Source organism: Chiloscyllium plagiosum, chromosome 1 (assembly GCF_004010195.1).
Source record: "Chiloscyllium plagiosum isolate BGI_BamShark_2017 chromosome 1, ASM401019v2, whole genome shotgun sequence".
NCBI lineage: Eukaryota > Metazoa > Chordata > Chondrichthyes > Orectolobiformes > Hemiscylliidae > Chiloscyllium > Chiloscyllium plagiosum.
The window spans coordinates 122,456,777-122,472,430 of record NC_057710.1 but is presented as its reverse complement, the minus strand read 5'-3'; the positions used below and the strand labels follow the sequence as shown (position 1 = coordinate 122,472,430).

At 40.6% G+C, this 15,654-nt stretch overlaps 1 protein-coding gene across 6 annotated transcripts in view; it reads left to right on the top strand.

The window, feature by feature from the left end:
* arhgap24 (Rho GTPase activating protein 24) overlaps positions 1 to 15,654 on the top strand; it is a 445,505-nt gene that overhangs the window by 388,801 nt on the left and 41,050 nt on the right. The window lies entirely within an intron of this gene.

Sequence of the window (15,654 nt, the reverse complement as noted above, 5' to 3'; positions counted from 1 at the left end):
TATTGTACAAGTGATACATTTTATAAGTCAGTATTTGTCAGTATAAATTGAGAATAACAGATTCTTTACAAGCTTACAAACTGGATAATTTGTAAGCAAAGTGATTGCGAGTTATATCAAATACGGTATACTTTCAAATTTGGACCAATATGTTGCTGTGTACTTTTCCAGTTCTATACATTACTGTCTTGCTAAATAGTATTTTTCATTAAAACAGCCTGAATGACTAACAAATGTGAGTACTTGAAAAGCATTTCGAAACCCATACTGTTGTGTTGAAGCAGAACTCTCTTGCCATAACTATTGAGGAGATTGTAAATGAGAAGATGATGTTGATTTTCCATTAGGTTTGACATGAATCCTCTCTGAGCTATTAAAAATTTTAATCATTCTGCCAAGCATTGGATTGTTTTCCATTTAAGTATTGCGTCAATTTCTATCCTCATTAAAATATCTAATGTAGTGAATAATGAAAACGGTTTCAGGCTGATTTGATGAGCAGGCTGGATATGACGAAATCCATTCAAGTATATAGATTCAACTCTGACTCATCTACTTATCTTAGGGCTGATCATTCACAAACCATCTTGTTCCAATAGCAAATTACTTTTTAATGTGTGTTTAAATATTGCAAAAAATTAGCCCACACATTTACAAAAAAATAGCTATAGTACTTCAATTGCCAGATGCAGAGACAACATTATTATCTCTGGTACTGTCTTAGCATAATTAATATAAAGTGAGGAAAGCTATATTGTCCAAGTTGGAACAATAGCTTTGAGGCTCAGAAGCAGCTAGAGAACATATGAGGCAGTTTAATCAAATGTGGAAGGCAGTTAAGAGAAAGGGAATGAAGGAGGAATTTTCGAGGCAATCCATGCAAATCCATGTGAGATTTTGGCAGGAGATGAGAAAATTGCTGGAGCTCAGGACAAAACGATTGACAAAAGCAGATATACAATTCAATGAAGATGAAAATAAATCACACAATAGAAAATGGTAATTTAATAAGTCTGTTAATAATATACTCAACTGGAAGAAATTACAGGGGGGAATGTCTTGAATGTGATTAATTGTACGTAACCCATCTTGTGATGAAATAGAAACCACACAAGAATGGAGATATTAATTTACAAAGAAAACTTCCAGTCGACTTAATATTTTTCCAAAACACAGATGCATCAAGGTTGGTTGTTTACTAAGTGCCGTACAATCTGAATAATATTCATCAATCAACACTTAGTCAGTTTTCAAGGCAAAATAGTCAATTATATTTTCAAAATAACATTGAACCAGTGTTCTGGATGTTTTTGGACCAGCTTGGGTTTATCATGTTTATTATTAAGACCATAAGAAGACTATAAGAAATAGGAGAGGAAGTAAGGCCATTCAGCCCATCGAGTCCACTCAGCCATTTAATCATAGCTGATGGGCATTTCAATGCCACTTACCCGCACTCTCCCCGTATCCCTTAATTCCTTACGAGATTAAGAATTTATCAATCTCTACCTTGAAGACATATAACGTCCTGTGGCAATGAATTCCATAGACCCACCACTCAGCCTGAAGAAATGTCTCCTAATTTCTGTTCTAAATTGACCCCCTCTAATTCTAACATTGTGCCCACGTGTCCTAGTATCCCCGCCTGACAGAAACAATTTCCCAGAATCCACCCTTTCTAAGCCATGCATTATCTTGTAAATTCCTATTAGATCTCCCCTCAACCTTCTAAACTCCAATGAATATAATCCCAGGATCCTCAGCCGTTCTTCGTATGTTAGGCCTTCTATTCCAGGGATCCTCCATGTGAATCTCCGCTGGACATGCTCCAGTGCCAGTATGTCCTTCCTGAGGTGTGGGGCCCAAACTTGACACAGTATTCTAAATAGCGCCTAATCAGAGCTTTATAATGTGTCAGTAGCACATCACTGCTTTTACATTCCAACCCTCTTGAGATAAATGACAACATTACATTTGCTTTCTTAACCACTGACTCAACCTGCAAGTCAACCTTTACAGAATCCTATACTAGCACTCCCATATCCCTTTGTACTTTGGCTTTTGGAATTTTCTCACCGTTTATAAAATAGTCCGTGCCTGTGTTATATTTCCCAAAATGCAAGACCTCGCATTTGCTCTCGTTGGATTTCATCAGCCATTTCCTGGACCATTCTCCTAAACTGTCTAAATCTTTCTGCAGCCTCCCCATCTCCTCAGTACTACCTGCCTGTCCACCTAACTTCGTATCATCGGCGAACTTCGCCAGAATGCCACCAGTCTCTTCATCCAGATCATTTATATATAAAGTGAACAGCTGCGGCCCCAACACTGAACCCTGCGGGACCCCACTTGTCACCAGCTGCCATAAAAGAACCTTTTATCCTAACCCTCTGCCTTCTGTCAGGCAGCTAATCCTCAATCCGTGCCAATAGCTCACCTCGAACACCATGGGCCCTCACCTTACTCAGCAGCCTCCCGTGAGGCACCTTATCAAAGGCCTTTTGGAAGTCTAGGTAGATAACATCCACTGGGTTTTCATGGTCTAACCTACTTGTTACCTCTTCAAAGAATTCTAACAGTTTTGTCAGGCTCAACCTCCCTTTACTAACTCCATGCTGACTTGTTCAAATTCGACCCTGCCACTTCCAAAAATTTAGAAATCTCATCCTTAACGATGGATTCTAGAATTTTACCTATAACCGAGTTTAGGCTAATCGGCCTATAATTTTCCATCTTCTTCCTCGATCCTTTCTTGAACAAGGGGGTTACAACAACAATTTTCCAATCATCTAGGACTTTTCCTGACTCCAGTGAGTTTTGAAAGATTACAATCAACCACTCTGCTATTTCCATCAGCCACCTCCCTCAGAACTCTAGAATGTGGCCCATCTGGGCCAGGAGATTTATCATTTTTTAGATCTTTTAGCTTATCAAGTACTTTCTCCTTCGTAATGGCCACATACTTAACTCTGCCCCTTGACTCTCCTTAATTGTTGGGATATTACTCATGTCTTCCACTGTGAAGACTGACACAAGGTATTTATTAAGTTCTTTAGCTATTTCCTTATCCCCCATCACTAGCGTTCTTGCATCAATTTGGAACGGCCTAATCTCTACTTTTGCCTCTTGTTTCTTTCCTTATATATTGAAAGAAACTTTTACTATCCTCTCCAAAATTACTGGCTATCTTACCTTCATATTTGATCCTCTCCTTCCTTATTTCTTTCTTTATTATCCTCTGTTTATTTTTGTGTTCTTCCCAATCTTTTGATTTCCCAGTGCTCTTGGCCATTTTATCGGCTCTCTCTTTTTCTATGATACATTTCCTGAGTTCCTTCATCAGCCATGGTTATGTAATTCCACCTCCCCCCGGCCCAGTAATCTTTGTTTACTTTGGGATGAACCTCTGTGCTGTGCCCTCAATTACACCCAGAAACTCCTGCCATTGTTGCTCTATTGTCTTCCCCACTAGGCTGTGCTTCCAGTCAATTTCTGTCAGTTCCTCTCTCATGCCCCTGTAATTACCGTTATTTAACTGGAACACCATTCCTTCCAAATTGGGTTTCTCTCTTTCGAACTGCAGACTGAACTCTCCCATAATTTGATCGCTGTCAGGGATCCTAAGTGTTCCCTGACTTTAAGATCTTTTATAAAGTCTGGCTCATTACATAGCACTAAGTCCAGAATCGCCTGCTCCCTTATGGACTCCATCACAGCTGTTCCAATAAGCCATCCTACAAGCATTCCATGAATTCCCTTTCTTTGGATCCACCGGCAACATTTTTCACCCAGTCTATTTGCATTTTGAAGTCCCCCATGATCACTGAGACTTTACCTTTCTGACATGCCCTATCTATTTCCTGGTACATCTTGCGCCCCTGGTCATGGCCACTGCTGGGAGGTCTGAACGTAACTCCCATTATGGTTTATTTGTCTTTGTGGTTCCTCCATTCCACCCTCACAAACTCCACATCATCTGACCCTATGTCATTCAGTGCCATAGAATTAATTTCATAAACTAACAGGGCAAACCCACCCCCTCTGCCCACATCCCTGTCTTTTTGATAATCCTTGGATGTTTAACTGCCAGTCCTGAACCCTCTGTAACCACATCTCTTTGGTGCCTACCACATCATAATCATTTACGATGATTTGTGCTGTTAATTCATCTACTTTGTTACGAATGCTTCGAGCATTTAGGTAAAGCACCTTAATGCTAATTTTCTTATCCTCATGATTTCCAGCACCTCTACCTAAGTTATCCTTCCTTTTTGCTTCATCCCTAGTCTGTCTCGAAGTTAAACCCCACACACATGCTAACCTGCTGCTTATCTTTCTACTTGACTCCATACTCCCTGTTGCTTTCCCTTTCCCTTCCCCCCGACTCACAAGTTATTATTGAAAGGGGTCACAATAAATCACATCACTTTACCTCCATAAATATATTACCTTCAATGTAAATGTGTAACTAAAAGAGGCAAGTGGATTTATGTTAGTTGTTCAAACAGTGAGAGATACTGGTTTGTGAGGCAGAACAGAGAGAGCCAAACTAAATGTGTTTAAACTTGTCGTTACTATAATTCACTGGGGCTGAATCAGTTAGGTGCGTTATGCAACTTGTCACACTGACCCCAAGGAGCACAGGTCAATACATGAGGAGTAGGTGACAACCATCATTTGTTTTGGAGTCCAAGTGGAACAGTTCTGCTGCTGCCACATTTACAGGGGAGAAACAAACAAAATTACCAACTTTTCTAGCCTTTTTTTTAAGTACAGTCAGTTCTGATATAATGTGACAGTTCTGTTCTCGTGCGATCTTGCGTTATGAGAAAACCACACAATAGCCATGCCATTTAAACTAATGGAGCTGGAATTGTGTTATAGCCAATACAGGTAAGGAAAGTTCATGTTCCAGTAATAATGGTCTCAATTCTTCAATCGCATTAAAGCCAAGTCGTGTTGAAGAAACACACACTATAGCAGAACCAACTATACTATTGGTTAGTCATCTTCAACACCAGAAGTACTAATCTGATTGATGTAACTGTCCAAATAGATTTAACAGTCCAGTCTGAGAGGCATACAGGATTTTCATTTCAATGATAAAATGTAGCTTCTGCTTATTTCAAACAGACACCAGATGTGCCTTCAATTAAACCTCATCTAAATTAGCAGCAACCCAAATGTCCAAACTAATTGAGTACATGCGTCTGCCTTGATATGTAGACCATTGTGCCTCTATTATGATCTTAAAACCAATGCAGCAATCATTTAGTTTAGGTGTCAATGGCAGTTCAATGCTTGCATGTCTGACAAATGTACTGTCATCTTAATTTGTAAAGAATGAATATTGGATGTTGGAACTGGAGGGGGAGGATCCAGTTGTTGTGGTCCATGTTGATAACAACATCGGCAAGGCTAGGATGGAGGACCTGCTTGGGGACTCGGAATGAAATTAAGGAACAGATCCTTGATGGTCATAATTTCCGGATTACTGCTCGATCCACGTGCAGATTGGTTTAGGGATAAGAAAATTAGGAAAGTTAAACACTTGGCTAAGGGAGTGGTGTTGGAAAAAGGGATTCCATTTCATCGGGCATTGGTATCAGTTTTGGAACTGGGGCGATCTGTACCGATGGGACGGTCTCCACCTGAACCGATCTGGAACCAGTGTTCTGGTGAAAAGGATAAATAGGATGGTCACTAGAACTTTAAATTAGTAAGTCGGGGGAAGGATAAAGGAAAATGACAGAAAGTATGATGGTAAAGAAAAAGGTAATCAGCAGGTTAGTATGTGTGCAGGAGGGTTTAAGTTTAAGGCACACTATGAAAGATGTAAAAAGGAAGGATAACTCAGGAGATATGTTAATAAATGTGAAGTCATCCATTTTGGTAGGAATAACAGTAAAAATGATCATTACTTAAATGGTAAAAGTTGCAGCATGCTGCTATGAAGAGAGATCTGTGTGTCCTTGTGCATGAATCACAGAGAGTTGGTGTGTAGGTACAACAAGTAATTAGGAAGGCAAATGGAATTTTGTCTTTCATTGCTAAACAGTTTAAAAGTAGGATGGTTATGTTACAGCTGTATAGGGTGCTGGTGAGGCCACACTTGGAGTGCTGTGTGCAGTTTTGATCTCCTTACTTGAGAAAGGATGTGCTGGCACTGGAGGGGGTGCAGAGGAGGTTCACTAGGTTGATTCCAGAATTGAGGGGGTTGGCTTATGAGGAGAGACTGAGTAGGCTGGGATTATATTCATTGGAATTCAGAAAAATGACGGGAGATCTTATAGAAACATATAAAATTATGAAGGGAATAGATAAGAGAGAAGTAGAGAGGATGTTTCCACTGGCAGGTGAAACTGGGACAAGAGGGCATAGCCTCAAAATTAGCAGGAGCAGATTTAGAACAGAATTGAGAAGGAACTTCTTCGCCCCGAGGGTTGTGAATCTAAGGAATTCCCTGCCCAGAGAAGTAGTCGACATTATTTCAGTAGATGTTTTAAAGCCAAGATAGATTTTTTTGAACAATAAAGGCATTAAGGGATACGGTGAGAGCGCGGGTAAGTGGCGATGAGACCATGAAAAGATTAGCCATGATCTTATTAAATGGCGGAGCAGGCTCAAAGGGGCAGACGGCCTACTCCTGCTTCTAGTTTTTATGAAGCTGTGGATGCAATTGTCTGTCAAACCTGTGCTAGAAATTCCTTCTTGGACTTTAGCTCACTCTCTTAAATGAAGCACACATTTTAAAAATTAATTAGGTCCAATTTCAAAGCAAATTGGTTCCAAAATGGTTGTTGGCAGATGCAAGAGAGACATTTGCTAGATCATTAATCCAATCAAAGGAATAAAGTTGGCTATCATGTGCCTCATTGCACAGAGACTGGAGTTGAAAATAAATGAACCGTTGCTTTTAATGATTGCAATGCTTTCTCTCCTAATTCAGATTTCTGTTTCTTGTAACACTCCATTGTCACCACTGTTAAAATATAGTTATAACCAACTTATAGTTTTATCAACTTATAGCCAAGCCAGTAGTATCACCTGGCAAATTTGTGTAATTGCATGAGATCAAAGAGAAAGATACAAGGACAACAGTGGAAATGGACAGAGAAATTCTCACATTTTCTGAAGTTTTCAGTATGCTCCTTGTCTAACTGATACCTTTTGGCTCAGTGACAGTAGTACTGTGGTATCTTTGCTTCTACGTAAATAAGTCATGTGCCCAATGTGCAATCCAAAGACCGGAGATTAAGACCTGAAGGTTTGCTCCTGGAAGCGCAAGGTCAGGAAGCACCCTGACTCAGTAAACTCATCTCATAAGAAGCTACCTGGATGGGCTCAGTTTAGTTCCAGAGATGGGGATATTCCCCACCTCTAGTAATGTGGAGGTAGCCTCAGGGGCTGCTGTTTGCAAATGCAGACACTATGAAATGCCCAGAGCAACACTCCATTACTTGTAATAAAAAGAATAAGACAAAACACATCCCTACAACCATTTCCCCTCAGCCCCCACATATTCCTCATGCTTTAGCCATAGCAGCACATGCCAACCTATGCCCATGTAACAACTCTTCCACCCACAAACTCTTGATGCCAATATATTCCTCTTTGCAGCCCCTATGACAACTTTGCACAACTCATGGCAACCCATAACCAACATGTTCTGCCCTTATAGCCTCCAAGCCAGCTCATTTCGGATCTACCATGGGCAGACCTCAGCAACCATGTCAAGATGGAAAAAAGTTTTTTGTCTGCAGTATCTACTACTATTTTGAAATAAAACGTACTTTTAGAGTAATAGAGTCATAGAGATGTACAACATGGAAACAGACCGTTCGGTCCAATCCGTCCATGCCGATCAGAAATCCCAACCCAATCTAGTCCCACCTGCCAGCACCCGGCCCATATCCCTCCAAAACCTTCCTATTCATATTCCCATCCAAATGCCTCTTAAATGTTGCAATTGTACCAGCCTCCATCACTTCCTCTGGCAGCTCATTCCATATCTGTACACCCTCTGTGTGAAAACATTGCCCCGCAGTCTCTTTTATACCTTTTGCCTCTCATCCTAAACCTATGCCCTCTAATTCTGGGCTCCCCGACCCCAGGGAAAAGACTTTGCTTATTTACCCTATCCATGCCCCTCATAATTTTGTAAACCTCTATAAGGTCACCTCTCAGCCTCCGACGCTCCGGGGAAAACAGTCCCAGCCTGTTCAGCCTCTCCCTATAGCCCAAATCCTCCAACCCTGGCAACATCCTTGTAAATCTTTTCTGAACCCTTTCACATTTCACAACATCCTTCTGATAGGAAGGAGACCAGAATTGCAGACAATATTCCAACAGTGGCCTAACCAATGTCCTGTACAACCACAACAATACCTCCCAACTCCTGTACTCAATACTCTGACCAATAAAGGAAAGCATACCAAACACCTTCTTCACTATCTGTCTACCTGTGACTCCACTTTCAAGGAGCTATGAACTTGCACTCCAAGGTCTCTTTGTTCAGCAACATGCCCTAGGACCTTATCATTAAGTATACACCTGCTAGGACTCAGCCCATTGGCCCATCTGGTCCAGATCCTGTTGTAATCTGAGATAACCCTTTTCACTGTCCACTACATCTCCAATTTTGGTGTCATCTGCAAACTTACTAACTGTACCTCTTATGCTCGCATCCAAATCATTTATGTAAATGACAAAAGGTAGAGGACCCAACACTGTTCCTTGTGGCACTCTACTGGTCACAGGCCTCCAGTCTGAAAAACAACCCTCCACACCACCCTCTGTCGTCTACCTTTGCACCAGTTCTGTATCCAAATGGCTAGTTAGAACATAGAACATAGAACAATACAGCACAGAACAGGCCCTTCGGCCCACGATGTTGTGTCCCTCAGGATTCCCTCCAACAACTTGCCCACCACCGAGGTCAGGCTCACTGGCCTATAGTTCCCTGGCTTGTCCTTCCCACCCTTCTTAAACAGTGGCACCACGTTTGCCAACCTCCAGTCTTCCGGCACCTCACCTGTGACTATCGATGATACAAATATCTTAGCAAGAGGCCCAGCAATCACTTCTCTAGGATTCCACAGAGTTCTCGGGTACACCTGATCAGGTCCTGGGGATTTATCCACCTTTACCCATTTTGAGACATCCAGCACTTCCTCCTCTGTAATCTGGACTTATTGATAAAATTACTTAATACCTGATAAAAACAATTATTTATATTACTAGATTCACATCAAAGACTTTATAACCACATTTAACTCTTTATTAAGCTGGGAGCTATTAGGTTGTACAATATGGTAATGATAGGTTGTGAAATCAGTCACGCAGCACAGTCCCTTTAATGAAAGTTCTCAGGTTTATGTCAATAGACAGAGTGAAATAGCAAGCATTTGTTTTTAAACTGCAGACCTTTTTTAAAATTAAAAGCCAAGAGATTTAAATACCTGACAATCTGGCCGTTCTAAGCAATTGAACTGCTTTGACAACTTGATCCTTTCAATGAATTGATCCGTTGTTAACACACATTTATGTCTATGTTTAAGAATTGCAAAGCGGATTTGGCATTTTGCCTCCCCTTACCATTCCCAAGGGCACTTTGCAATCTCCAAAAGTGTCTTTGGACTTGTGCAAACTATCACCACATTTCTTCAAAAAGATATCCACTTCTCAAATGAACTCTGATAAGTTTAGACTTATCCACATTAGACTTAGGTCCACAGATGCTACCAGACATGCTGAACTTTCCCAGCAATTTCTGTTTTTGTTTCTGATAAATTTTGACTTCCTCCTAAAATGTCTAACAGTCACAAGACATGTTTTGGCCATCCCACAAATGAAAATTGGATCTGTTTAATAAGAGTTGTACTTTTACGCATGTAGCTACTGTGGCAATTCTACACCTAGCCCCATTTCTGTTCTGGTGAAAATGCTGGTTTCTGGATTTGTGTGAGGGACTTAAGGAATCGGGACACCAGCAGCATTTAACTAACCCAGATAACCTCTCTGTTAGCATCAATCTCAGGCTACAGGGAGACTCTGAGAGACTACTATACTGCTAGAGGTGTTGTCTTTCAGTTAGGAGGTTAAACTGAGACCTCATCTGCCTTCTTAGATAAAAGTAAAGGATACTGTGGCATTTTTGGAAGAAGAGTAGGAGAATTCTCTGTCTTCTAACCAATATTCATGTTTCTACCATCACCACTATAATAGCTTTACAGATGATGTAATTGTGTAACCTTGCCATGTGTAAATTGGCTGTTGTTTTCAGATTGTGATGAAAGAGCTCATTAGCTGTTTGCATATTCCTTTGGAATATCCTGAGACATGAATGTTGTTGTAATAGAAGATCTTTTTATTGATACTGTGCTGGAGATGTTCATAGTGTAAAATGTTAGCATTTTACTTAAATCAAAGTATGTATTTTCTATGAAGGAGATGACAAAGTCACTTACTCAGAGGGAAACCAGAACATTAGTTCCAGTTACCCTTTTACTGAAGGACTCTTGCTTTAATTTCCAAATTGAATTGAATGGAGTTGAGCTTTCATTCTGCAAGTGGCAATTCACAGGCCAATGGCCACCCAGCATTGTATCAAGGTGGCAACTAGTGAACGTGATTCATTCAGTTCAGAATGGACAGAGAATTTGTGGTTAACTTTTCATCTTTACATTTCTCATTACATTCCTTTATGCATTTTCAACAATAATATTTTTTTTCTGTAAACATTTTAGATGTATGAGCCCTCAAAATGTTTATTAAATATGACACATTGAACCGTTTTACTCTGAGAAGTGATAACCTTATTGTGTGAGGAGGATACAAGGAGACTTCAAGGAGATTTGGATAGATTTCGTGAAAGGGCACAAACTTTGCAGATGGAAGGTATTGTGAACTATGTAGTCACTTTGCAGAAAAAGAACTGAAAGACAAAATATAAAACTGAAATGGTGAGATGTTGGGAAGTGTGGGAGAATCCAGAGAGATCTGGGTGTCCTTGTTCATAAGTCACTAGAAGCTGTCAGGCAAAAGTGGCATACAAATAGGAAGGCAAATGCTATGTTGGGGTCTAATTTCATGGGGTTTTGAGTACAGGAGTAATGATGTCTTGCTGCAATTTTATAGAACCTTTGGGCACATCTTAACTGGGGAGTATTAGGTTCATTTTTGCTCCCTTTTGCAAAGGAAAGATACATTTGCCAAGTGGGGTCTGCAAAGTACATTCATCGGATTTGTCACTGGCTGATGGAATTGCATTATGACCAGAGACTGAGGAGACTGGTTCTCTACTCCCTAGAGTTTTAAAGAATGAGGTGTGATCTTATTGAAACTTATAAATATTTACCGGGTGTGACAGCGTTGATGTTGGTAAGATGTTTGTACAAAACCAGCGGGAATAATCTCAGGGTAAGGGACCAAGCTGAGGTGGAATGTCTTTGCTCAGAGGGTACTGAACCATTGGAATCCTCCAACTCAGAAGAAGCTCAATCATCAAGCAAGTTCATGACATATATCCACAGATTTCTGAAGATTGATGACATCGAGGAATATGGAGTTAGCATAGAATAGTAATATTGAGACAAGTGATCGGCCATGATCTAGTTGAATGGTACAGCAGACTTGATGGACTGAATAACCCTCTTCTTGTTCCTAATACAACTATTTGCCATTCCAAAAATGGTAGCCCAGTCTCACCTTATTATCCAGCACAATATGGGATTTATTCATTTGTTTGACAGCCCCTGGTGAGTTCTCAGCTCAGCAACTTCAGAGTTATGATTTTTTTGTATCAGTCAGAACAGCAGAGTCATGTCTAGAAAGGGTAATAGCATGCCTGCAATTAGGTGCTGACAGCTTCCAAACTGCCTTGCTAGCCGCATAGTGCTCAGCCTTGAAATCTCAGATTAGTGTGTCAGTCATTTCAGTGGAATGCTCTTCCTCAACTTATAACAGAAATCTATTGCCTAAATTGTTGGGCTTAATTGAAATCCAACCAGACCTTTAAGAAGTAAAATTCCACCCTCTTTGTAAAATCAGTCCTCCATCAGTTTCTCATTGAGTGAAGAGGGTTCAAGTTGGAATTAGTTTTCTCTTTGAGATTTGGTTTCAGGCCCACCAAGGTTGGAAAAGGAAGTGAATGGAGCCTGAAAACGCCAGTGCCATGTAGTGTGTGTCTTTTCCAGCATTGTTGCTGACGCCAACCATTTTGTGGGAGTGGGTTCAGCACACGGCAAGGCTGCCCACCCCATGAGATGAGCAGAAAATGAGGTGGGTTACAATCTTTGGTAACTGCGAGTTAAGAAGTTCACTGGGGTTTTCCATTTGGCTTCCAGTTTTCCAATGGAACAGCAGGAGTTCAGTTGTTCAGAAGTAAGCAGCTAGTGGAGGTATGAGGTGTCAATGCTTTACAGGACTGCAGACACCAAAGAACCTTGTTGAGGGATTCCCAACTTCCTTGAAAGTAGTGATTTGGCTGTTTTCTCTACTTTTATTTTAATTATTTTTTAAGTGTCAGTGAGAGGTCACATTCATGCTGTGACCTACCACTCACTGCAACCAACTGTGAAACTGAACGTCAAACTAAATAACAATAATATGGAAATATTAGGTTAAAAAGTTACTTTTTGATAAAACTCACAGAGAATCCGGAGTCAGAAGGTAGCTTGCAAACCCAATGGGGTTGACTCCCTTCATAACAATATTATTTTCCTGATAAGAAAGTACACTCACCAAAATGATATATTCTTTGGTTCTGTTTCTTATATAAACACTTAACCATGCAATGCAACACCTAATCATTCAAACCACTAACTGACAGAAGTGTATTAAGCTCTGAGTCTTGTTATCTCACTTGAAGTTGTACTTTGATTAGGCTAAAACATGCCAACATGATTGTTGCCTGAAAGGACAGCTTCCAAGAACACATCGAATTAACACTTCATAGAATTGAACCGATTGTTTCCTTGTAACTGGTGGTCCTTTCACCAAATGTGGGAATTCAAATAAGGATGGCATCTTTCAGATTTGTTAAGGCGAATGGCCTACTTCTGTTCCTGTTCCCTTTAACTTTTAATAACACTCCTCCAAGTAAAATTAATTATTTAACCACCGCCATTTATCATTCCTATCTGAACCTAAACTGAACAGATTTAATTTATTCTGAGCCTCACATACTTAGGCTTAATGAAGACTTAATATTTGATGGCTATTATTTCCTTTTTTAAATAACATCTTTATAAAAGTTTAAATCTCAGAATTTCTATTTGAAATAGAAACTAGCCATCACTTCTTTTTCTGGATTTTTGTAATGTAGTGATTTATGTTTTCTGGAAACATCGAATTCCGTATTTGCTTATTTTGTTTGACTTTTTTATTTTAAAATTTAAATTGTATCGCTTATTTTTCTGTATAAATAACTCTGATAACCCAATTCCTGTTCCATTTAGGTGAGGGAATAATTAATGGATGAGTTTCTCTCATCCCTTTATAATATCTGGGAAAAGTTTATGAGAGAGAGCTATCTGAAAGAAGGTAATAATCATGACTTGCTCTTTCCCTTCAAAGTGAGACTGATGAGACTCTGCTAACCCTGTTCTATACCATTGAGTTCTGGCTCTCTCAACCAGAAATGGAAAGGAGTTTATTAGGAGATACACTGAATTCAGCGTGGCCCTAAAAAGAGGAGCTTGGATAGTTGTACACCATAGATTGTTTCGCTGAAGCTGCCCGGCCTCTGATTATTTTTGAGATCCTGTCTGCTGGCCCTGAATCGGACAGGAAATCTCTCTCTCTCTCTGCCATTTAACAGGGTGCCCCAGTTCAAATCCCATGTCAGTGTCTGTTCCCATCACACCCATCCCCTGCACTCCCATCACACCCATCGCGACACTCCTGTACACCGCCACCTACACTCCATTACACACCCTCACCTTGGAGGTTGGGTTTGGAATCTGGAAACAGTCTCAGTTCCTCTTCACTTCTTTCAAAGCCATTGTTTATCGCTTTGAGTTTGATTGTTGGCCAACAAAATAAGCTAGTCATATTTTTTCTAATAGTAATCTCCTCAGCGAGAGTACACCCAGATCATAAAAGTAAAAGCAATATGTATACTTTATTTCATGTTCTGAGAAGTGCAGCAGCATGGAAGATTTTTGACTGTTCACTACCAAACCAAAATTATAAGCACGTGTCCAAACGTCCTTCGAAATGTGCCGAATTGAAAGCTGTCAGTTTGTAAGTGCACAGGGTGACTGCCTGAAAGTACCTCAAAAATGAGAATAAGTGCTCTAACATTTTTTTTAGAGGAACTCCCTCAAAGTTCATCAACTGTGTGGAATGCAAATTATGTGCCATGGGTCTACAGCAGCTCACAAAATCTGAGGGAACATTTTGAAGCTTTGTTTGTTTGGGGTCACAGCCTCTGCAGAGATATTGTTGGCTGGGAAAGTGTCAGGTTTGCCTCTAATCACTCCCTGGACTTATCTTAAGGCAAACTCGAGAATAGATGTATCTTGATGACTCCCAAACCACCTCTTTATTACCTTTTCCACCACCTTCAGCACTTCCCTTGCTGAGAGACAGCTTCTCTGAAAGCCAACTATGAACGGGGCATCATTCCATCCAGTAAACATTTCCTCTGGGTGGACACTGGGAAAATGGAAAACATTGCCTTTGGTTCACATTACAAAGTCTCTTGCCTGTCCAGTGCCCCCTGTTGGAGAAGGGGTAGGGAAATGAGGTAATTGATTGTCCTTGGGGTGTGTCAGTTGGGGTAGAAGTGACCTGTATAAGAAGGACGGATTGCATCTAAATTGGAAGGGGACTAATATAGTGGCAGGGAAATTTGCTAGAACTGCTTGGGAGAATTTAAATGAGTAAGGTGGAGTGGGGGGGGGGAACCCAGGGAGATAGTGAGGAAAGAGATCGATCTGAGACGGGTACAGCTGAGAACAGAAATGAGTCAAACAGTCAGGGCAGGCAGGGACAAGGTAGGACTAATAAATTAAACTGCATTTATTTCAATGCAAGGGGCCTAACAGGGAAGGCAGATGAACTCAGGGCATGGTTAGGAACATGGCACTGGGATATCATAGCAATTACGGAAACATGGCTCAGGGATGGACAGAACTGGCAGCTCAATGTTCAAGGATACAAATGCTACAGGAAGGATAGAAAGGGAGGCAAGAGAGGAGGGGAAGTGGCATTGTTGATAAGGGATAGCATTGCAGCTGTGCTGAAGGAGGATATTCCCAGAAATACATCCAGGGAAGTTATTTGGGTGGAACTGAAAAATAAGAAAGGGATGATCACTTTATTGGGATTGTATTATAGACCCTCTAATAGTCAGAAGGAAATTGAGAAACAAACTTGTAAGGAGCTCTCCGCTATGTGTAAGAATAATACGGTAGTTATGGTAGGGGATTTTAACTTTCCGAACATCGACTGGGACTGCCATAGTGTTAAAGGTTTAGATGGAGAGGAATTTGTTAAGTGTGTACAAGACAATTTTCTGATTCAGTATGTGGATGTATCTACTAGAGAAGGTGCAAAACTTGACCTACTCTTGGGAAATAAGGCAGGGCAGGTGACTGAGGTGTCAGTGGGGGAGCACTTTGGGGCCAGCGACCATAATTCTATTAG